Genomic DNA, 24,636 nt, shown 5'->3' on the forward strand with positions numbered 1-24,636 from the left:
TGGCATATGGACACATAGGCATTTTTGTCCTATTAATAAAGAATCTGTGAAAATTCATGAAATAAAAGAAACTTCTCTGAAGAGCTTTAAAGCTGCTCTGAAGATCTGGACCACCACTGCAAACATTTTCATGTTCACAGATTGATAAAGATTGCAAAGCACTGTCTGAAAGGTCACATCAGGTCTCTGTATGGATGAAACTCTTTTGAAGGAAGATGAATTCAGTTTCCAAGCAGCTGTCACCTTCCTTAGGAAAAGAAAATCAGAAAATAATAGAACTATTGCAGTTGGCAGGGACCTTCAATCACTAACTCCCTGCTTAAAACAGCACTAACTTTGTGATTGGATCAGGTTTCTCAAGGTCTTGAGAAAATTTCATGAGACACAGATTCCACAGCCTCCACATGGACTCCTGTCCCAGCGTTTCACCACTCTCATGGTGAAGACTTTTGCCGAGAAGTTGTGGATGCCCCATCCCTGGAAATGTTGAAGGCCAGGCTGGACAGGGCCCTGAGCAACCTGGTCTAGTGGGTGGCAAGGGTAGTAGATGACCTTGAAAGTCCCTTTCAACACAAACCATTCTATTGTTGTGTGATTTTTGTTCTTTAGGTCTGGTTGGGCTTTCCACAGGTGCAGCTGGTTAGTAGGGACTGAAGTACTGTGTTCCTGTGTTTGAGCAGCCCTGTCACTCTGTACCATCTCTTCCCCTCAGTCCTTGTTCCTCAGATAATAAATCATGCTGCACATTGGTAATGAGGCGTGCGTAGTTTATCCTTCCATTTCTCACCAAGACATTGAAAGAAAGACATGGTAGTTTGAGATTTTTGTTGCCTTTGCAGAAAACCAAGTTCATAGTGGCCAGAGTCACTGTAAAGATATTCTAAACTTTGATAACTAATCATTGTGGATGGATAACAGCAGCAGAGAAGGATCCTTTTAGTGTGTTACAGTACAGGGAGCAGACACAAACTCACACAGGCACAAATGATGCAAGTGGAATAGTCTGAAGTGATTTTTCTGGAAATTTCATTTCATCCTTCTTTTATTGTTGTCAACTTTTTTATCCTAGTCATATCCATATGTCAGAATAAATCACCCTGAATTCTAGTTTATTTTGTAGGACTCTCCAGAACTCTGCAAGTAGGAAGTGTGAAGGTTGTGAAAAGTATTATTTAAAAAAAAAACCAAAAAAAACCAAAACAAACAGAATTTGCTTGAAATTTAATGTTATACCCGGCATGATGTTTCTAATGCCAAATAGATAAACAGAAAATTTATATGAAGAAGTAAAACGTAAGAAAGAAGTAGAATATAGATTTTTGGCACTGATTTTATAAAATACATTCATCTAATAGCTTTTTAATTCTCGGTTCATGTTGCCATTTTAACTTAATGCAATTTAGTTACCAAAGGCAAAATTTATTAAATTAGGTGATTAAGTGAACAAAGGATACAACGGACTTCCTGAAGTTCAGAAGATTTCAGTGACATAAACTTCATTTTTCCCTAAGATTTTCATACTATCTAATACATGGCATGAGAGCTTTTCCTTATTTGTCATGGTTTAGCATTCTCAGATTAAGCACTCAAATATAGTTACTTGATAAGCCCTCTGGAGTGTGGGCTGGTTATTAGTGAACTTGGTCATATGGAGTTCTTTCCTCTGGAAAACAGGGTATCCTCGAAACTTACTTGAATTTTTATGCTGAAATTGAACATGGGTTTCATAGTACTGTTTATGGTCATTATTGTAGTCATGGATTGTGACAAGAATATGTAAGAAAAATGTGCTTTAAAATGCACAGAAATAGCATTGGTTTTATCCTCAGGTAATTAATTCAACTACATTAGGAATGCAAAGCAGAAATGTACATTCAAATATATAATCACTCTATACTTATGTGACCCCAAACATACAAAATTAGATCTCAGAACAAATTTTGGCCTCAAATGTCTTCATTTTTAAGAAGAGTGACAGATTCTGATGTAAAGTAATTGGAGAATCTCAGACTAAGAATTGTGGCATCTAACATGGTTTCTATGATAAAGTAATTTCTAAATATGGTAATGGTAAACTGAAAAAATATATTTAAGGTCAGCATGTTTATAAAAGCACTGTTCAACAAAGTGCTTGTATTTTCTGATATCAAATCTTTTTCACATTTCCTGAATTAGAATTTCTCTCGCTATTCAGCTATTTTACAATATAATCAGCGGAAGGTATGAAAGTCTCCCAGGTTCTATCAATAGCTTTTTGTTCATAAAGCTGTTAAAATCTTACATTTGAAAACTACTTGAAATTACATAAGTTTCTTTTTGTTTGTTAAGTAGGCATCATTGGATAATGAATAGAGCTTTTAAATTTGATTTTATTTATTCTTTTGATACAAACTGTGTGTTGTTCAATTTATGTGCACTCCAGATATGATCAGAGTCATGGGAAGCTTTGATTAGTGATTGAAACATCATATTGTGGCAATAGGGCATCATAGTAGAAATTCTGAGGGTAGTGACAATGATCTGTGAACAACCTGAGTGTAAGGGATAACCACAGGCAGTGGTGCTCCCAGCTCTAATATAATTCTGGACCCTGTCCCTTGCAAGGCTGCAAGGTGGTTTTGGCCTAGTGGTTATCGAAATCTTCATGCTTCAGACCTGCATTAGATTTGGGGGGAAAAGGAAGAAAAGGCACCATCTCTTTTATCTTACCTAATCTTTGGCCGCAAGCTGAAGACACCAAAGCTGTACTTCAAGCTAATTGTTAAAGAAATAAGCTCACAGAAAACTACCATTGTAGCTTTGGTTTATTTCTCCACCCAAAATCTAATGTAGGGGTCAGGTACAAATGCTGTTCAAAGAGTGAGTCTGTGTAAGACATTGTCACTCTACTACACAAAGTAGTTTGACCTGAAGGTTTCAAAATGGACCAATTTTGGATTTCATCCTTTGGAACATAGAGCCATAGAATGGTTTGGGTTGGAAAGGGCCTTCAAGATCATCCAGTCCCACCTCCCATACCAGAAACAGGTCCACCTTCCACTAAACCAGGTGGAACTCCAGCATGTGATCACACAGCTTGGTGTCATTGGCAAGCTTCTTGAGGGTACACTCAATCCCTGTGTCCAAATCACCAACAAAGATGTTTAATGGTGCCTGTCCCAGTACTGACCCCTGAGGAACACTGCTGAAAGCCTGGAAGCCACTGGGAACACAGAAGCAGCTGCCTGACAGTGACCTGGCATTGCTGTGAAACAAAGCAGTGAGGCAAACCAAGAGCACTGAGAGGCAACAAGAGATATCTGAGGTCCTGATAATCTATCAGCACCACTTGGTGCTCAGTGATGGGCACTAAGAGGTATTTATATTTATCCTAGACCCACAATAAACCTCACAAGCAGACTCAGAGGAACCACATCTCAGTGGATGAGTCAAAAACAACCAAAATTACATTCCTGATCCTATTTGCCAGATGTTTCAGAATTTGTAGGGCTATTATGCCCTCATGTAAATCTAGCATCTGTGCTCTAATGGCTGTTAATAATCCTGAAAATGCCTTTCTAGGACATGTTTTAGCATTTGGAGCTCCATCAAGCTTCTGTATATGAACATTACACTCCACAGCATCTCTGTCTACCTCAGGACAGCCTAGGAGCTGATACCACATTCTTTTCTGGGAGGTTACATTGCTTTGTCTTGTCTGAAGCCTCATGCAGCTGATAGAATACTGTCTATATTTAAGAGGCCCCTGCATTCCATTAAAATGCTGAGTGAACATCACTGGTAAAAGACTGCATCTACATGAAAAGATTTTTGTACAGTGACTGATTTTGACTGACTGCTGTTCTAAGGCAAACAAAGATTTAGGCCTGTGGCTGAGTTAGATAAAAGCTCAAGCTGCAAAGGCAAGAACTCTCCTACGATTCTCAAGGTTATTCAATGGACTGGATAAACTGAAACACTCCCACATAATCATGCTCAGGGAAAGATTCTCACTCTCCACATTTCAGCAAGCTTCATTTCCTTTGCTGAAAGTTTCCAGGGAACAGTTCAAAGACATGGTGCTCAAGTGGTTCTTGGAGTCTGGTGATGACCCTTCTGGATGATGAGTATCTTTGGTCATTGCAGGTTGAACTTTCCAGAAACATAAATGTGTGGTGAAATGTCATAGCTCAACAGTGTGAATCAAGAAAGGGGAAACATATTTTTTCATTTCATCTGCCAAGCATATACTTGGCCAGCTTTAAGATGCTAAATCATCTGTAAACAATGCAGAATTGGGCTTTTTTAGATGTTGTTCTCTCGGGAATGGTAGTTTTTCTATATTGATTGATCTATTTTAGAGATGGAAATTCATAAAGATAAGTTTCAGCTAACAAATATACTTGTCTACAATACAGATGTCTACACCTACCATATAAACAGACATCTATTACTTTTGTATGACTGTGATAGGATGAAGCCTAGAGACAAAAGCTAGGGATTGGTCCCACATCTACCACTCAGAATTTCTACTGCACCTTAGAGATCTCCAAAGGGAATGAGCTGATAGAAATGCTGGAAGGAGTGACCCATGGCCTTGCTGCTGTCTGTGGATGTACTGTCAAGACCATAACAATCTTCTGCATATGATGAATTTTTCAAGAAGTTGAGGTTACTTTAAATGTAAGCAAATTGGAGAAACCACACTTGTTGATCTATAAAGACTTAAATGTTATTATTTAAGTGAGTAAGAGCAAACCCAAAGCCGTTATCAGGTGGTTGACCCTACAATGTCACTAGGCTTAGGCAATAATTATCTAGTTTCATTAATGCGTACTTTTTTCACAGTAAGGCTAATATCTTACAACCTTTATAAAAAGTGGAGTACTCAAGACAGAAGGAATTGGGGATATCTGCAAAGGGTGTATTTTTACAAGTTCAAAGAGATCCTTAATTCTGTTCCGTTTATCCATTGTCAGATCATGTGAACAAACCATCATCTCATCTAATGTGAGATCAGCTGAGATACAAGCTGTCTAGTTTGAGCAACAGAAGAGATGAACTATGTATGCACAAAGAATGCCTTCAGTCCAAAGAAGCAAATATGTTAAAATTAAAATCTATGTTTTGGCAGTCATCTGGAAATATTAATACTTTCAGAACATTACTCCAAGTATCAAGACCACACACCACATGCTCTTTTTCAAACCTGTCATGTCCTTCTGATGTACTGTCAGTCAAAACCCAACTGATAATCTCTTTTACAACATTCTCTGCCCTTGGTAGCCAACTGTTTGCCACAGTTGCCATCTCGAGAGGCACACTGACCAGGAGCCTGTCACATACGTGTAGGGCTTGATTTCCACAGTACCACAAGCTGGCTGAAATTTAGTTATCTCACCTGCCTGATACCTCCTTATCCAGTGGCTCTAGGAAAACTGGCCTCCCAAAGTTAAGGCATGGTGTTAGGAGCATGAGGAGCTGGGCTACTAGTTGGGCTGCTGAGGAAGCACTATCTTTTCATTGCTGTTATGCCTCCCCAGGCTAAAACACTCCATTAATATGCACCAAGGCCTCATGAAATGTCAGTCTTGCAGCTGCAAGCTGGTTCCAGGTGAGACAGGACTGTGAGAGCAGAGCAGCACATACAAAACCAGCTTGTATTATCAGCTTCCCTTACTACCCCTGCTTTATTTGGAAGCTAGGATGTTTTATCTGATGTTTTAGTCTAGCTGAGACTGCACATCTCTCTCTGTCTCCATATGTTGCTAATCATCCCATGGAGTTCAGAGAACAAAAATTAACTGTTTGGAAAGTAACTAACAGCAATAACACAAATTACTTCAGGCATCAGAGAGAGTGATTTCTCCCACCCACGTTAGGCCAGTCAGTGTGAATTTGTGTTATATTTACTGCTTGTATTCCAGCATCCTCCAGGCAGATGATGAAATGGTGCAAAGCACAGCAGAAGTACTATATTTGCATCAGATACAACCAAAATCTACAGTTCCTTCCACCAGTGGTGCTGGTTACATTTTCTTGTTTGTGAGACATACAAAGAGTAACTATTTGTTAAAACCTCAGCCTGGTTTTTCAGTACCAGTCTTCTTCTTTCATTTCACAATTTAATTTGTTTTTTTAAGTCAAGGAGATTGAGAGGAACCACAGAGGAGATTTTCTGGAACCACAATGTGAGTGCTTTGGTTTTTACACCAGACATGAGGATGGAGTTAATAGATGCCCAGCTAATTCATAGCTAAAACAAACAGATATAACCTTTTTTTTCCCCTTTTTGTAGCACACAACATCCCATTTAACTTTATATTTTATTTCTCACCATAAAAAATTGCACATCATATAACTAATGCCAAAACCATTCAAGAGGTGTAGTTAAAATTAACCCTGTTTTAACAATCTATCAGTATTGCTGGTCCTCACAATTTTAACCTGAGTCTCTATGTAACCAGAAATCTTTAAAGCAAAACTGTTAATTAATTGTTTGTTCTTTAAAGGGGACTAAATGTGAATCTTAAATTTTACAGGATAGATCTTCTATTCCCCTGTCACAGAGGAAAGTGCTGAAGCATGACCACATTATATTTAAGGGGTTTCAAACATGAAGAAAAGAAAAAAAATGCCAGTCTTATTATTTATTTGATATCATATATTAAGACTCACTTTCACTGTGGAAATGGATATGACTTGTGGTTTTAAATGTGTGATGGTGACAGTAAACCTAATACCTGCCTCTTAGGAATATTAATAGCAATTAAGAGATTCTTTTTCAATTCCCCTTTTTTTCATATTTTAAGGCAGGCAATTCATTGAGTTCTGCATGTAATTAGAAAGATCAGGAGGTAGTACTTAGGTTGCTAGAAATTTTTTGTGTTTGTGCTACTTTTTTCTAAGATTGATTTTCCATTATATTTTTTATGTTTCTATGGCTTTCACATAACTTGGTACAGCAGTCACAGTAATATCTGTAAATTTCTCCTTATGTTAACCAAAGGACTAGGAAAGGTGCCTACTTTTGTCACAAAGTTACTGAATTTTAGTCTCCATGCGGTTCTTACTTTAATGTTTCCTTCATATTTTCCTTCTTTTGATACTCACTATATTGTGAGGTATTCATTGAATGCTAGCCAGGACAGAGATGAGCCTAGACTAAAAACAGTATCCATATTTTGTATACCACACACTATTACTGTCTATATCTGGGGTCTTTGTGTGTACCTTGTCAGATTTTTTAGTTGGCTGGTGTGAAATCCATACCCTTGTGTTCTCTCTGAGTTGCAAAAAATCCACATGTCGGTATCTGTTCTGCCCGATAGAGCTTGAGTCTGCGCTGCCTCTCCGAGCTACTGAGCATTGTTAAGTACTGCCTACAAACAGACATTCCTCGAGATATGAAGAGAGCTTTTGATTCTTTTTAGCCCTGTCATTTGTCTATTCCCTTGAAGTCTTCAATTAAAATTATTTATGCAAACTGAAAGAGCAATTGTAGCAGAGCATCTAAGCTGGACTTCAAAATGCTTCTGAAAATGGACAGTATGTTGTTTAAGTCACAGGAACAATTTTTTTAAAAATTCTTGGGAAATTCTTCTCTCCACATCACACACTGTCTCACTTCATGAGATGATTCTGGGCTTGCATTGTTAGCAAAAATGGAGCTCTGTGGTCTCTGACTCCATATCTTGAGGTTTAGTCCTAAAGTCTGCCATAATGTAGAAATTTTGGGAATCTTCTATCTCAAGTTTTAGGCTTAGTACCTTAACTCAAGGTGGTTCAAAGCAAGACAGTAAGGAAGATATATCCACAAGAAGGGTGGCAATAGGGAGGAAAATGTTTCCTCCAGGAGGTTTCTGAGACTACCAATATGCGGGGGCAGTTCAGCTGCATAAACATAGGTGTCCAGTGCCATTAAAGGTTCCAGGGATCCCACTTGGCCTCCTCCTGCCTTTCCAGGCAGCACTCTCTTGTAAGTCCTGTGTGGTACCTGCAGGTCACATATATCTCAAATGCCAAAGGCTCTTTCAAATGACATTAGACACCTCCTTCAACAACCTCATTCCTCCTTCAACAAGGAGTGTGTTAATAGACCCCATTGGTTTTCTTTATCATCTATTAGAGATTGATTAATTACTGCAATAATAATCCTTTTCTGACAGTTTTAAGAGTATTTGTTTCCCCTGGCCTAATTCAAAACTAATATTTGTGGTTTTATGAATACTTAAAAGAAGCAACAGAAACCCTTTTAAAATTAATAGGCTTAATTCTTTCTCATGTAACTATTCAGACAACAACATTATAAGAAGTCTGATGATTGAATTCAACCAAATACTGGGGATTATAAATTCATTTTCATCTCTAGCGCTTACAATATTTTGCTTCATATATTATTGGTACCATAAAGAATATGCCAATATTAGGATTGAATATTATACATGTAATTTGTTTTCTTTCCTGTGGTGAATTTTCTTCAAAAGTCATTTTGAAGTGAGTCGCTCATTTTTTTCAAGTCCACATATTACACAGAAATGCAGGAGAATCTGAAAAGAACACCAATCTTTCATTTTGCTTTGATAAAATCCATATTTATACACAGGAGACAACTCGTAATACACTTGGTTTATGGCACTTACTTCATTTTGAAAGAAGTTCACATTTGACACTATGTTTTGATCTATGTTTATCAGTCCCAAGAGTGACAACGTGTGCTTGCTACTTGAAACAGTAAAATACTGGACATGTAAATAGGTGAAATTCTGGATTATGTAACCATAAGCCACATAATCCTCTGCAGGAGAGAGTATGTGAACAGGTCTGCTTATATGTGATAAGTTTTTTCTAGTATTTAAGCCATTAGAGCAACTCTTCCAGCACCAGCTATAGAAAGCTGAAGATACTTGGTTAGAGATGGCTGAGCTCTGTCCAGCAATGCTAGATTCCACATGTACAGCACTTACTGTCTTTTATCCAGCTGTTTCAGCTTTGACCAGATTCTCCCTGCAGTTATGTTTTTGTTTAACCCAGGAACCAACAGTGAAGTAATTTAATGGGAAGGGAGGGCATAATGGAAATACGATCTATGATAATACAAAAATCCTGTCTCTTATGGACAAATGCAACACAAACCATAAACACAAGACATACACAACCTGTTTAACCTAAGGCATGAGCCTCAGTCTCTTTTATAAAAAGAGTCAATGGAGACCTTCTGGTGCTCAAAGGTGCTATATGTTTAGCAGAAAATGAGATCATACAGAAATCAAGAAATATGGTAAAGTAAAATGTGAAAGAGTAAAGGTGAAAAAGCAAGGAGGCTATTTGGACACAAATTACTCAAGTATTTGCAGTCTTGCATTCTTTTTAGTTCAAGGTCTGACTCCATGGAAAAAATGGCCACAAAGATCAAAAGCATAGGGAAGGATACTAAAACTATGTCATACTTATTTCAGTATGCAAAATACAAAGGCAAAAAAAGTTAAATTATTTATTCTGTCCACTATCACCTCCTAATACACCTTTATGCAATTTTAGTGTTCATATTGTCATAAACACTTGTGTATGACTGGTTCTAGGAAGCCCATAAATTCATTCTTCAGTATGAACTTCATCATGCAAAATCTGCAGATTCTGCCACTAGGACATTTTACATAGACCAGGAGATGATAAATATATTACCATAAGCCTGGTATTTATTAGGACAGTTTTTGTAAGTTTTGCAAGTTGCACCTTGAGTAAGCAGTGTGTGCTGAACTCAGTGGCTGCCAAAAATGCTGCAGTTGCAGAAATTACTTTTCTTCTATCGGATTAATCTGTCTCACATGATTTGGCTATTTGTATGAACAGACAAAAATATACATTGAAAGTAATAGTCATCCTCTTCTCATGTACTATTTCATTCAATAAATAATGACATCTTGTTTCTTAAGAAGAATGATGTATGAAGCCAGAAGGAGGTCTCACTATATAAAGAGATGACAGGGAAAGTGAGAATTTAATACTGCATGATGAAAATAATCTAGAACTGTACTTTTCAATATCCTCAACCATGCCACATTTAATTTTCTTTTGGTTTGGCATATAGGGCCTTATTATACAATTTAATTATCAAAACAAAAAGTATTTATCTGAGTTTCAGATTTTCATTTTCATTTTGTATTAAAAAATTAATAGATTTGTGCAACCAGATACAATCTGTATCTATATTAAAATCTGAGAGTTCAGAAATTCCCCTCATTTTTTGGCTTTAACCATTGAGAACAAATTTTAAACTCTTCAGGACTTTAAGAATAAATTAAGTAATTAATTTTAAGATAAAATTTCTTCTGTATATTTAGAATGGGAAATATCTTTGTTGAAAGTTAGCAGACATTTTGCTTGAACAAATTTGTTTACATCTATGTACCTGAATTTCCTCATCCAAAAGGAGAAATAGTCATTTTAGAACTTAGTGAAGTCCAATAATTATTGAAGTTAGCAACTCCTATCATAACTGCTAAAAATGTTAGTGAAGAGAAGCCTAATGGAGTGCAGCTTGAGGTATTAAGGCCAAATACAGTCAAAGTCCAACTGAGCAATGTATATTAAAAGAAAAAGCTGTTCTCAATCGCACGTGGATCAGTATTTTTGTCAGTGTTGAGTTTTATAATTTGATGTGTGGCATGAAGTAAAACTATCCAGAGTTAAATTAGAGATGACAAAACATTTCCAGGCATATAAATCATATTTGAGGAGCTTTGCAAACCTTTAACTAATGGGGAGTTACAGAGACATTTGAGGCAATTTTATTAGAAGTTCACTTCTAAAACCATCTTTCACTGTCTGTTGCCAGAATCAGGGTATTAGCACAGATGCACCTCTCATCTGACCCTGTTTAGCTGCTCACGTAGCCTTTGTAAGAGCAAAGTTTGTTCCAGCACTTATGCAACTGCCTCTTTGTAATTGATGATTCTGACATTTAAAAAATGGCTTGTTTGTTTAAAGACCTGTAATGAAAATTTCTGAATGACATAAGGAGCACTTTTCTGACTAGGAGGCGGGCATGAAGTGAATCCTGATGGAAAGTGAGAAGCCCCTGGAAAAATTCTTCCAGCTTTTTCCCTCTCTGCCCCACAAAGGTATTCTCCCGTCCGGCAGTCACATAAGAGTGATGTTGTCTCTGAGTCGGTGGATGGTGGTGGAGCTCGAGGTGCCCTGCTGCTCCTGAATGCTCTGTGTTTGCAGCAGTGGGAGCTGCCTGGGCACTGCTTGCCCCTCCTCAGCTCCTCCTTCAGCAGGTACCAGAGGGAATCGGGGCCACGGTGGTGGAGCCAGGGTCCCCTAAAAACTGCTCTGCTGCCATGCCCAGATAAGTGAGGGCTGTGTACAGGAGCTTAGACAAATTCTTGGTGTCTGGAGCTTCAGTGTTTTGCCAGGTCTCAGCTATCAGCCTCAGGGGGTGACTGGCTTGTGGAGAGGGGAGAAGTGGGTCCAATCTCCAGAGGCTGGGTGCAGAACAGGGAGAAAACTGACTGGACTAGGATATGCTGAAGCTGAAGATGAGATAGTTTGTTTTTGTTCTGTGGGGAGGCAGGGAGAAAAGGCAGTAATTTTATGCTAGAAATGGCTGGAGAGTGGGTGTTTCTATGCATGTGTGAGCATGTAGGAGGCAGGAGGGGGAGGGCAAGGTACTAAGGAAAAGAAGAAAGGAGCTCTGCAAGAAAGGTCTGAGAGCAGTGATGTGAGTACAGATCTTTTAAACACTGGCAGTTTTACTGCTTTTGGTGTATTGCCTTCTTTTTCAGCTCCAAATTGACGTAAATTACAATTCTTTGTATTAAACTAATCTCTTCTGCATTAAAATCAGCATCATTGTATGTAGTATTTACTGAGACTTTCTTTGCCGTACTGAGCTATTACAGCTGGTGTGGGGTCAGCGGCTCTGACCCAGGAAGAGGTGACCGGTCCGGGGAGATGGTCCCGAAAGGAATCGCCTTCCCGAGGCCCGGTGTCTTCCCTCACCAGCTGGCAGGAGGGCCCTTGCAGAGGCTGTCAACTCTTTAGTGATTGTCAGCTCGTGATTCCAGCTCAGCTCTGCAAGGCAGCCTCCAGGCCAAGCCGGACCAGAGAGAGAGACGAGAGGCTCGTGTGGCTGGTTCCGCACGAAGGTAGCTTTATTGTGGGTCCCCTCCGGCGAAGGGGAAAGCCAGGGACAAGAACCCTCTCTGAGAGCCACAGGGGCCAGAGGACTTGCTTTTATAGGGACACGGGATGGGTGAAGACCAATGGGTTACAGAGGATCTGGGATGGGTGAGGACCAATGGGTTACGAAGGATCTGCATAGGGTTTCCTAAAGGATTGTGGGTCTGTCTTTTCTTGCCGTGACCAAAGAAGTGGTTGCCTTTCCAGGGAGTCCTGCTGGGCGATTACAAAATCTCTTATCTCAGCAGAGATCCCTCCAGGGCAGGGGCTGGGCATACCCCACACTGAGCATCACCTGTAGTACTGCTGGGGAAAAGTCAGATAATATTGGACACCCTTTCTTGATAGCTATTCCTTGAGAATTTATTCATAGGTTAAAAGTCAGTCATGCAGCATCTTAGATTATGCTGCTGTTCTTTGTGATCTATCCACTTTTACATAAGCAAAATAACGTCTCAATTAGCAAAGGCTATCATCAGTTCATGATTGTTGGCCTGAAATCATGCCTTTGAATCCTGAAAACCCATCAGTTCTGAAGAAGCTGTCAGAGCTAAGCCTGTAACATTGTGAAGGGCTGAAAGAGCACAGAAAAAAATCGGTTGTTTTGTACTGGGGTGATTCAAAAAAGGCATCAGAAAGAGGTGGGAAACTGGAAAATTAGGAAATTGAGGTAATGATGAGAATCTGTCAGTGCTTTCTTGTAAGGGGGAAGTGGAGAAACATTGTTCGTGAGTGAAAGACACACTAGATATGGTGGGCAGCATTAATCATACCCCTATCACTATCATGTTACCAGGATTATTTTCCTGGTATGTGGCAGAGCCTCAGCCAGCACTCTTGGTAGTCATCTTGTTTGTGGATTCTGGTTGACTTTCTTCCACTGAAATCTCCACAAAAGTCTGTGTGCCACACAGCAGCCTGGTGTGCTCAGGCAGGCTCTCCTCAGGCAATTTAAGAGGAAGACACCCAGCCACAGCAAAGACACTGCCTCCTGTCAGACCTTGTCACTGGCACTAGAAACCACACGTGTACTTAACCTTGTTTATTTAACAAGTGGAATTGAGGGTAGATTGCCAAATTCCACAGGAAATTTATGCAACACTGCAGTGCTACACGTGGTATGAAAATATTGATCACGTTTTAAGTATAAACACATTTTGTGTTTATACTTTTAATATCACTTAAGAAGGTTGTATTATTTTAGTGGGACGGAGTTGTTCTAACACAGATAGGAGAAGTCGAAAACACTCATATCATCTCTGGTCATTTTCCAGGCAGGTCACAATGGCAGCATCATTACTCAGAGTTCAAAAAAGCTTCCTTTTTTTGCTAGATTTTTTTTTTTTAATCTTTTTATTCTGTCCTGTTCCAATTATTTTCTGCATATCAGACAAGAGTGTATTTTTTTAGGCCAAACTTGGTTGCATCAAAAGATGCCGTTGACTATTATATAAGAGATTCTAGTGTTTCTAGCACAGTTGAAAAATAGTTCTGAATTGTTTGGAGAAATAGGGATAATAAGAATTGTACTTGAGAAATTGTTTGTGTCAAAAACTCTACTCCAACCAAGGTGCTGAGCGGATGGATTTTTATTTCATACTGTGCAGTGTTGTAAATACTATGTTTCAATAGTCCATTCAGTTCTGAAAGCAGGATTGTGATACTTTAATCATTTTGTTTGCTACAAGAATAATGAATTCATCTTTGCTAGGTCATAATACTTATCATTTCAAGTCAACTGGAAGTAATATTTTTCCAAAAATGTTGGAGGGATGTTAAAAAAAATTCAAATTGAAAATATTATGAGCTTAAGAGCATTCTATGAAGAAACAAAATCACAATGTTTCTAATTTTTAGAGGGTTTTTTAATTTAACTATTCCAGAAAAATTGCCACAGACTGAGAAAGTCTTCTACCTAACCCCAAGCTAGGTGTGATCAGCCTGGTCCCAGGGATATAGGATTTCATCTTTTCCACATAAAAATATATCCACACTTAGATTGTAGTCTCACTTTGCATGTGTGTGTCAGAATCGGGAGCTAATTTTTTCTCCAGTATGAATTCTGTGTTGAACATGGTTTACCACAGGCTGACAGGAAACCCAGGCTTTCCCTGATTTGGGTCTCCAGTTGGTTGTGCAGAAGTGGCAGTGGCCATGGCAAGCCACATCAGGCTGGCTCATGCTCTGTCTCTCTCCCCCTCTCCTTCTCTCTCTCTCCCTCTCTATCTCACATAACTGAAAACCCAGCTGTGGGGGAAACAGCCAGGCCAAGTACAGTAAAAAGGAGGGACTAGAACAAAGACCCTGTAGCAAAGAATAAAATATAAAGTGTCATCTCAATAAAGACTGTATCAGAATCTGTTTGCACAATGCAAACACAATCAAGACAGTGTAGACAACCTTTAATCTATCATTTTCCAAAAGATTACCCCAAATTTGAAGTATATAATAAAAATCGTAAAAGCTACTTGAAACAATCTCTCTCAGAGTCAAGACTGGAAGGAGAAAGTCAGTGTGTTTAGTCAGTTTCTGACAGCCTTCCCATGGCAATGCAAGCAGCCCTGTCCAGTGGACAAGCAGAGCCATGCATAATACCTGTACAGTATAATTGCATCCACTTCAACAGACTGCAGCAAGATTTATACTCTTTCTTGCAGTGACAGCAAGTTCTTCTCCCAGCTATTAGAAATTACAGGAGATACAACTTTTTTGTGACCTCTGTTTGTATACTGCAAGAGCAGGGTTTAGGGACAGGCTGAATATAGAACCTACTCCTTCAGAGTAATTTAAATTTCTCATGCACCATAGCCTTACTATTTTATTACTATTATTTATCTAAACAGATATTATTTTATATCCTGTTTTATCTGTAAAAGAGAAAAATCACATTACGCTCAGATAATTTTCACTCCTTTTTCTTTCATTTCTTTGCATTTCAGTCAATTTGATGCAACAGTATTATTCTTCCATTAGATGAAGGCACACCTCGTATTTTTGTGTTTGAATTAGGCAGTGCATCTGTCTTTTAATGTGGGATAGCAAGATATTTGAGGAAATTGCAGAATGCTCATGTAACTAATTTCTCTTTTAATGGCAACAGTTTTTAATCTCTTTCACATCTTGTTGGTATCTAAGCACATCTGGATTTTACTTAGGTATTCAAAATCATCGTTATGCCTCAAGAGCATTCTTCCCAAATGGATTCTGTTTGTGCCAGTGAAAAAGAAGAATATATTATCATTCATCTTAAACAGTCTCGCTTTTGCAGATTCCCGTTAACTACAAAATAACTACTACAAAAATAACCATACAGACAAGTACTCATTCTACTTTTCGTGTTGGGGGAAGGGCAAGACTCCTTTTACAGAAGAAATGTAGAGGGTGGGGAGGAGAGAGTTGAGAAAATAGTTCTAATCCAAAGTAGAACCTTCCAGTGGAACAGAAGCACATCTGTTATGTGCAAACAGAAGCATGGGCATGCAGAAGGCTTGCAACTGGACCTGAACCTCATCTTTGATATTACAAATTTTAATGATGATATTTTTTTGAATGACAGGATAAAGTCATTAGTAGGTTTGGGGACCATGCTGTTTGTAAGATTATCTATGGACAGGCAAGGACTGTGCAAATACAGAAATGCCTTTCAGCTTCCTTGGCCGGCATGGGGGACAGTAGGCACTGATATTAGAGGCATTTGTCTCACAATTTCTTCACATCATTTTATTTCTCCTTCCATTGCTGATAGTATTTGGTTTTTCTCTATTTCCATGTCACTTAATTGACATTATCTGTTCCACTATTCCCTTGTACTAGGCTGGCTTTGAGGGATCTCTGGTGCTATGGGGCTCCTTCTGATAGCAGCAGCCTAAAACTGGACCCAGGGACAGATGCGCTCTGCTCTGTCAGGGTGAAGGCTGTCCTGTGCCTTCAAGCCCAAGTGAACATAACTGGAAGAAAATGTGCCACCTCTGCTTATCAGAAGCTCTGCACCAGAGAAATAGCTATGCTTGCTGTTCTATAAATTCCAGATTGCCTCAGAATCTAAAACATGCTCTCCATTTTTTAGACTGGAGGGACCACTTATTCTCCTTCTAAATCAGTACTGTTTTTGAAGCTAGCTGAAGATATATGAATAAGTGTGAAAATATGCATACTTCTGTTTTCCAAAAGTACCTTTTAGATGAGTTCTACTAGGTGGAGTTGTGGTATTCAGCATTTAGTTTGCAGCTCATTGCAATAAATCTGGGAGGACAGTGAAGTCAGAGAACGAAAATATGGTCACTGTTAATATCAAAGTTACTGTCCTCTCTTTTTATGGTGTCTGTCACATAAGAAATAAGCACACTGAGAAGAAGCACTCACACTAGTTATCCCTAGCATCTTGAATAATTCATAGAAGTAGTGTTAGAAATTGTGCTATAGGGACATTAACAACATGGAATCACTTTAGGTTTTTTTTCATAAACCCCTTCTACTGTCTCAGTTAATCAGAATACTCCTTGCCATGGGAATGCTAGCAGTGCTGTTACAATAGTTTTGGCATAAGAGATACAAATACACATCTTTTTGGAAGGATTGTGAAAAGACTGGATAGTTTCATTCTCAATAAAAATAAAATTATAGAACTCTTCCGAATATTTTCTTCACTGTGTTTAATTGTAATTCCACTTATTCATTAGCCCTGAAAGCCTTGACAATGTTTCAATAGCAGTTTACAGTATTACAGGCTCACTAGACATTTAATGCATTGATTGATTGGTTCATCTTTATGTATGTAAAATTTGTCAAGGCCAAACAATTTTTGGATTCCTTGGTGAAAATGGCTAAAGGACTGTCAGTTTCAAAATTATGCAATTCTTTCTTCTAAATACTAATTGAAAACATAATGTATCAGCTATTAATGGTATAAAATTAGGGAAAAATTATATTTTGTAATTATAATATTTAGTACATTTTTATCAATTATTGTAAAATCTTGTTCTATTTTGGGTATTGGTTTATTGTTCTTTATTGTTTATTGTATTGAACAGGTATTAAGTCTCCCTGATACATCATCATAAAATCCATGAAATCAAAATGCACTAGGTCAAAGAAACACTGCATTCATTCACCCAGCAATGTTTCACTTTACTATTAGGACAACATTATTTATGGTGATGTCTCTCTTGTTAGTGTCAGCAGCCCCATCTCTGGTTTGAGTGATTTACAAAGACAGTTTTGGGTTTCTTTTCTGAACTTGTAGTTTGTAATAAATGCAGAGAGAGCTAAAATAGACAAGAAGCTGTACTTTCATTTTTATACCCCGGGCTGTTTGGGTTTTTTTTAGTTTGATCTTAGGTACCTGAGTTTCTCTGATTATAATCCCCATTGAAAATAATAACTGTGTAATTTCACTGTATTTCTAAAATTTGCAGTTGACATATAAGCATCTGACACCTGACTGTATTTTTTGTCTGGAAACCATTTTCTGGTTGTGCCTGTATGTGAGCATTGCTTGCATACAAGTCTGAAAAATTAATAATTTTATCCTTAAAATGCCATAAGAAGCAGAAATAACAAAAGGAGTTTTAATGTGAATTGCCATCCATTTTAAAAACATTAACTTTTCAAGCAGGATTCACTAGTGTCCTCCAGTCTGTTTGTGCCTTCCTGAAGCAGGACAGGGATTTTAGACAGGCAGCCAGTTAGGGTATTTTTAAAGACAGGGAAGAACAGAGCACCCGGTGCACAGCTTCTGCTTTCTCTATCACTCTGCTGCTGGCATTCTTGTCCCACATTCCTCCTGCTCCTTCTATTCCTGTAACCCACAGCACACACTCTCATCCATTGCTCACCCTTAGTTATCCCCTGTCTCCAGCATGCTGCATCCATTAACACATGGCACTCTTGCCCTTCTTTGTGCACTTCTCATGCAGCATTTCTAAGAAGGAAGTTTATGGAGTGGCTGTCCCAGTTCCCTCCATTTTTACAGGCTTTCCAAAGAAGAGGAAGTTGTGCATATAATATGCTTGAGAGAACTTTTCCATGAATCACCTTCTACCACTACGGCTAGCATCTCCAATGGGATGGGTGGCTACAGCTTGATCTCGATTTTTGATGGACATAAAAGCAATAGACTCTCAGGACGGATGGTGCCACCTACTTTGTCAGGAGCAGGATAAAAATACTGCATGGTAGCAAATGACATTAAGTGGTAGCCTTTTGAGGAAAAATTAGATACAATGACAATTTTGGGAAGGTCTTTTTAATTACAGGCCACCCTTGAAATGATTCACAGGGAACATTGGGAGATGGCAGGCATAGTGTGAGACTGCTTTTTTCATGGTCTGAACAAATAGTTTGATATGGCATCACAGTCATTCATAATAACACATTTTAATTTACTTTTATTCATTAGCTAATTAACAAATTGATACATTTAGACATCCAGAAAATTAATTCTTTTCTAAAGAGGAAGATATGGCGTGTTCTCATACATAACAGGCTTAATGCCCCTTTATATATAAGATCTCAGATTTGACTTCTGGACGGCAATTGATGTATCCATATTGCAGCACAGTTTGTGGCAAGTGTTGTGATCTAAACATTCAACTGAACCCCTACATTGCACTCAAAAATGATGGAGTATTTGCCCTGCAATGGTATTGTTATTGGTCATATATTTACTGCAGTGGAAGTGAAGTCCCAACAATATTGTGACTCCTCAGTGCTATAAACCATACAAGAGCACCACAAATTCTCCTCTCTCTCAGAAACCACAACAGAAAATAGAGAAGGTGGACAAGACATGCAAGGAGGAAGAACAGCTAGTGGGAGATTGGATAATCCTCATAAAAGGAGAATGTGATTCTTAGCCGGAGAGCTAAAAGGGTAGAAAGTGACCTTTTCCTAACTATTATAAGGCTGGAGTTTTCTGTGTGTTATAAAACAGTTTTAAAGAAGGAGCTTGGTGGGACTTTTGTTAATGATTTTGCCTCCTTCTTCCTACCAAAAAAAAATATTATGCAAGCTGAATTTTGTAGTTTATACTCAGTGTAGTATTCAAAGATCAGCTGAAAGTGAAAGAGTAGTTATTCAGTGGTGAAGGTGTTAAATTGTTTTGCAAAGAGTAAAAATATATTGTCCTTGAAAACGAGTGCTTGGCAGTGAAAGAGGCTCTAGAGATATTAAGGCAACCAACATTTGCTTGGAAGGAAGGTCAGTTTGATAATACATTACCCTCTATTAACCTGGAAAAGTACTGTAAAGCCTTAGAGAACCTGAAGGGACGCCACTATTTATCTTTACTATGCAATTTTAAAGCAAGTAATATATTTATACATACCTGAAAAACTATTGAGTGGATCTTTTGGTATAGAAATTATGTGAGAAACTCTCTGAAGTTAAGGTAATATTTTCTTGTTGATTTTATGATCAAAAAAAAGATGATATAGAGGTAATGCATAAAATAAGCACATACAAACTAAAATTTGAATGGCCTTTATAAAACTTATGAGTAGAAAATTACTTATATACTAGCCATAGATTTGTATAAGCATTTGTTAATTAATTGGTAATCAAATATAGCTCCATTTCAAATGCACTGAGGTATTTATATGTAGTAGACTATTAAAAAAAATTCATTTATTTAGCTAGTAATTACTTCAGTGTTTTGATACATTTAATTTCTGCTGCATAAAATGTTCCCTGTCTTTAATTTTGCACAAAAGCATTATTCTGTAGTGATCCAGACATGTTTTGATGTCTGGGTCTCCTGAAAGGTGCTGTCCTTGTAAACCCAGTTGACTACTTTCAAGGTACAGCAAGATTTGAGGATCTATATATATGTACAACTAGGAGTGCACATACAGATATTCTGGATTTCTGGTTTGGCATGACAGGAGAAGCTCCAATACCTAGGATGAAGCAGTGAATGGGCACACATTTCATTACAACTGGCAGGATCAAGGACACAAGATGTTTAATCAGAGTCAGATTCTTCGGCATAAAGTTTGGTAGTGAATTTATAGCATAAGAAGTAGCACCTGGGACAACAGTAAATATTTCTTTTGGGAAGAATGTTGGATGCATATTACTGTTATTGTAGACTGACCTTGCTAATCAATACTTCAGAACAACGCCTTCAGATTTGGTGCCTGGCGTTTGGCTCCACATCCATGGTTTGGATCTGAAATAAGCACACTGATTGCTGGCAGCTCACATTGATCTCAGTTAGCAGAATGTGGACCTGAACAACGAATACACAAAACATCCACAAATCAAAGCTTTAAGTCTTAGCTTTAAATTAATAACCTGACTGATAGTCAAATCGGATTTGTACTGGTCTCAGAGAGTCAGCTGGTGAATTAGGTGCCTGGATGGGCACTGTGTGAGTGTAGCAGGAAAAACAAAGTATTGATCAAACAATGATGAAAATCCTAGTTTTACCAAATAGATAACAGAGTTATAAAAATGACCCTCTTCTGGCAGTAATGCCCACTTCAGTTATAAGGAATCTCCGTGGAAACCATAATATCTCTAAAATAGAAATTAATTTTCAAGTTGTACCTCTATAGATTTTAAATGGAAACTAATCCTACTCATCTATCTTTGCTCGTTTTTTAAGTGTCCAACAAACTGCTGTTACTTTCACAAATCACTATTTTAGTATGTGACTAGTTATTCTTGTCCTCATGGTGCTAGCATCACTCAAAGAAATAAAATAGCTCTATTAACCATTTCAGTTCACAACATGACTGCCTATTACTAAAAATTCCCAGTAACACATATATATATATATATATATATATATTTCAACATATGAAGGCATTTGTCACTGCACTGCAGCATCTTTATAAATGCTCCATCTAATTCCTCTCCTCATCCGTCTCCCTTTTTCCTTCCTGGCAGTTTATGTCAGGAATCAGCAGTGGCAATGGTGTGCAGTTGACAGTGCTGCTGAAAATGTCTTCCACCAGGGACAGGTGGCACATTGCCAGAATTCCCAGTTGGCCACAAGGCCTGCTTGGTATTTACATCATGCTTTTCCATACCCTTATGCCTTTAGGCTGCCAGGAGGCTGGCTGGGCTACTTTCCTCCTCCTGGGAGCCATTACCTAGATAAATGTGATGTGCTGCCTACAGAAATAAAATGTGCGTACAAAAGCAAATGTGTTGTAAATTTTGACCTCCTTTTTCTAAAGAAAAAGAAGGGTTTCATTTCTGCATGAGCCTCTGCACACAGTGACACCTTTCAAAGTGATCCCAAATAGCTATGCAAACGTGGCATACATTTTTTATCTCGCTCTTCAGATCCACTGACGTTCTGTCACGCAGTTCATTCACACCAGGCATTTCAGGATGCACAAGTAGTTCCCGCAAGCAAAGCTTAGACAGAACAAGCTTACATAATTTGTAAATAAAAGGCTGCCTTGAAAATTGGACCTTTTTCTTTTTTTGTGGTCTTGCCTCCAATATACTTACCATCTTTTAAGTAATTACTTTTTTTGTAAAGTAGCAGTTTTAACATCTATGCTATGCTTTCAGATGCTTGAAGTGAAAAACTGTTTCTAGGAAGAAAATTTGCCTACTCTTTACTAGTTTATGACCAGCATAACTAAGTATGCTTTCGCTGTTGCATTATTTACATTTTTTAATCTACAGTGTTTCATGTTTACTGGATCAGCAAATAATCAAGGTCTTTAGATTTTTCTGGAATGTATTTTATTTCTCTCCCAAATAAATGCTTCTATTTAAATAGCTTTTACCACTATATGCAAAATACAAATAAAATGGAAATAGTTTCTTTTGCTAATCCACATCTGCCTGAGTGTAATTACATGATATATGCTGGTTAAGCACAAAAATTTTGAATAGACAGCTTTTTAATTAGGCATATGCATTGGGTCACAGTAGAATTAAAATGAGTTCTAAAAAATTGATTGTATAAAAATGGCACCTGCTTACTCAACAGATCTGAGTCTTGGCTAAAGTTGCAGACAAGTGTCCATGTCACATCTTTGTGTTGGCCCCTGAAGCAAAGTTCAGAGCCAGTGTGCACAGTCCTTCCGATGATGGGAACAGATTTTAGCCTGAGTTAATCACTCCTACAATGCTGTTTTGTACATTACTGACTCAAATGTGACAAACAGATGATTTATATCTCTTTCTCAGGTTTCAGTAAGAGGAAAATCTAGGGCTGTCTTATGCCAGTTTGAGGCCTGAATGCCTAGGAATACATGTTGGCTTGACCTTTTGTCTGATTTAAATAAATAATAAAAATAAAAATAATTAATGATCAAATAATTAATAATTTTTATTACCCTGATTTTTTCCCCCTGAACCTCAGTTCCCAGAGTTCGCTGAGTGAAAGCAGGATCTGTGGTAAATGGTTACCTGTCAGCTTTGCTGAGTTTGTCACACATGGGTAAAACTTTCTGTATGTGGTGAAGACTGGGAAATGGTTCTTCCATGCCAGTATGAGCAGTGATATTTTAATGGACTATTCAGTGTTCTTGCATACCAGAAAGTGGTCCTGAAACTATTTCTGAGTGCAGAGGCAGCCGACCACTACGTGTCCCAGCAGTTCTTTTGATTTCACTGTGGCTGCTGCAGTACCATCTATGAGAAATTTGGTTTAAAGCTGATAATAAAGTGGTCAGTTTTAAATTTAGTTCTTTCAATCAGTAGCTGTAGTTATTGTATGCATGTACTTCTCCCCAGGTTACCTTCTTGATACATTGTAGCAGTTAATCTAATGTTCCTCTTTAGAAGAAACAAGTAAGGATTTTCTTGGCAGGTATTTTAAGTATTTCAGTACTAATATGCAATAGTTACCTTACACTGCAATCCCCTTTAAGAAGTTGTTAAAATTCCAAAATTTTTATTTAAAAATAAGGGTAGTTTTGTATTAACAAAATTAAGGGCCCCCTCCCCCCCTTTTTTTTTAAGACAAATCAGGCTACCATGAACTACAGGACCCTAGGCTTTCTCTTTGGTTTGTAAAAGTCAGGCCATCAGATCTTAGCAGCTAGAGCCAAATAGATTTTACAAGGTACTGTGGCAAGTCAGAGTACAAGAAATCAGAGAATTTCTGTTTATGCAGAACTTTCTGAAACCTCTTACGTCCAAAACATTGCTTGTAGCCATTTGTAATGGAAGTTATTTATTCACACACTGGATTAACACCTATGGCAAGTGGAAGGAAGTTGAATTCAAAGTTGCAGGATGTAGTTTGTCTGCTAGTGTTTAACTAAAGGATCCCTCACACACTAGATGTCTGTACTGCTACTTGTAATTGTATGTGTGAACGTAAAAATGGTTCATTTCTAACAAATCTTTGCTTCTTTCATGACCATCAATCACATGCCGTTTCTATTAAAATTACCCCCATGTTTCATATCTCGGTACTGGAAACGTGCTCTGAATTCATTATTAACAGGCTCCAGTGCCAGCAATCTTGCAGCACTCTGCAGAAAGAGAAGACAAGGTCACTGCTGAGAAGTGACAGAAATATCTGGTAATGACAGTAGAGAGTGTGGGTGGGCAGGTGAAGGGAAAGCTTCAACGATGAAGTAATCATGTATTGCTAGTTCTGAAACTGATGCAAAGTATGCATATGCAGGGTTTAGATTATATGGGTGAGAAATGCAAGTGGGAATAAGCAATGATGGAGAAGTTAGCAGAGTTTATGTGGGCTATAAATGCAGCAAAAAATTATGCAGCCCAAGTCCTGCAGAGCTGGTGTGTCCTGTGCTGACTTGCCAGCTGAGTTTTAGCTCCATTGCTATTGGCTTGTGCTGGCTGCAGGGGGGTAGTAGCAGAGCTGTTCTCCACCCCAAATCACAGAGTTCTGTCATATTTTAAGCACATAAACCTAGCACTAAGAGCATGATCAAAAACCTGTCAGAAAGAATGGAGACATTTCTACTAAATTTCGAACGAAGATCTAATCTGCACTTTTTTCTCTGCATTCAGACTTCAAAGTTTAGCGAATCCTAATTGATCATAAGAATGGAAGTCTAGTAGGTAATTCAGTTCTCTGAAGTACAGCTAGAAACCTAAGTGCACAAGAAACAATAAGTAGAAATAAGCAAAATGGTTGTATACAAATAGTGGGAACATAGGTAAGAAAATGGACAAACTTTACCTACTAGTGCAAGATGTTTGCACAGAGAATCTAGGGGTAATAAAAACCTAGCAGAAACAATAACTGGAGTCAACTGAGTAGTACAGGTTATTCAAAAGGGAGGTAAGTAGAGCTGGTAACATTGCCTGAAACGATAGGATAATTTGTGGTGAAACTAGTTATGTCAATAAAACAGATTCTGTTTGGATCAAGCACTTCAAGCATGAAAAAGTTGGGGTTTTTTTTCAGAATTAATGCTTGTGGAAAATCCCCTGGGTGTCAGATTTCATTCTGCAACATTATTGTAGAGAGGAATGTAAAACAGAATCTGTCATTAAAAGATGTTGAAGCTCACAAATTTCTTC

At 38.1% G+C, this 24,636-nt stretch overlaps 1 protein-coding gene across 11 annotated transcripts in view; it reads left to right on the forward strand.

Annotated features, from left to right (window-relative positions):
• The window catches only part of MAGI2 (membrane associated guanylate kinase, WW and PDZ domain containing 2), a 717,920-nt gene that overhangs the window by 568,874 nt on the left and 124,410 nt on the right, over nt 1–24,636 (forward strand). The window lies entirely within an intron of this gene.

Source organism: Corvus cornix, chromosome 1A (assembly GCF_000738735.6).
Source record: "Corvus cornix cornix isolate S_Up_H32 chromosome 1A, ASM73873v5, whole genome shotgun sequence".
NCBI lineage: Eukaryota > Metazoa > Chordata > Aves > Passeriformes > Corvidae > Corvus > Corvus cornix.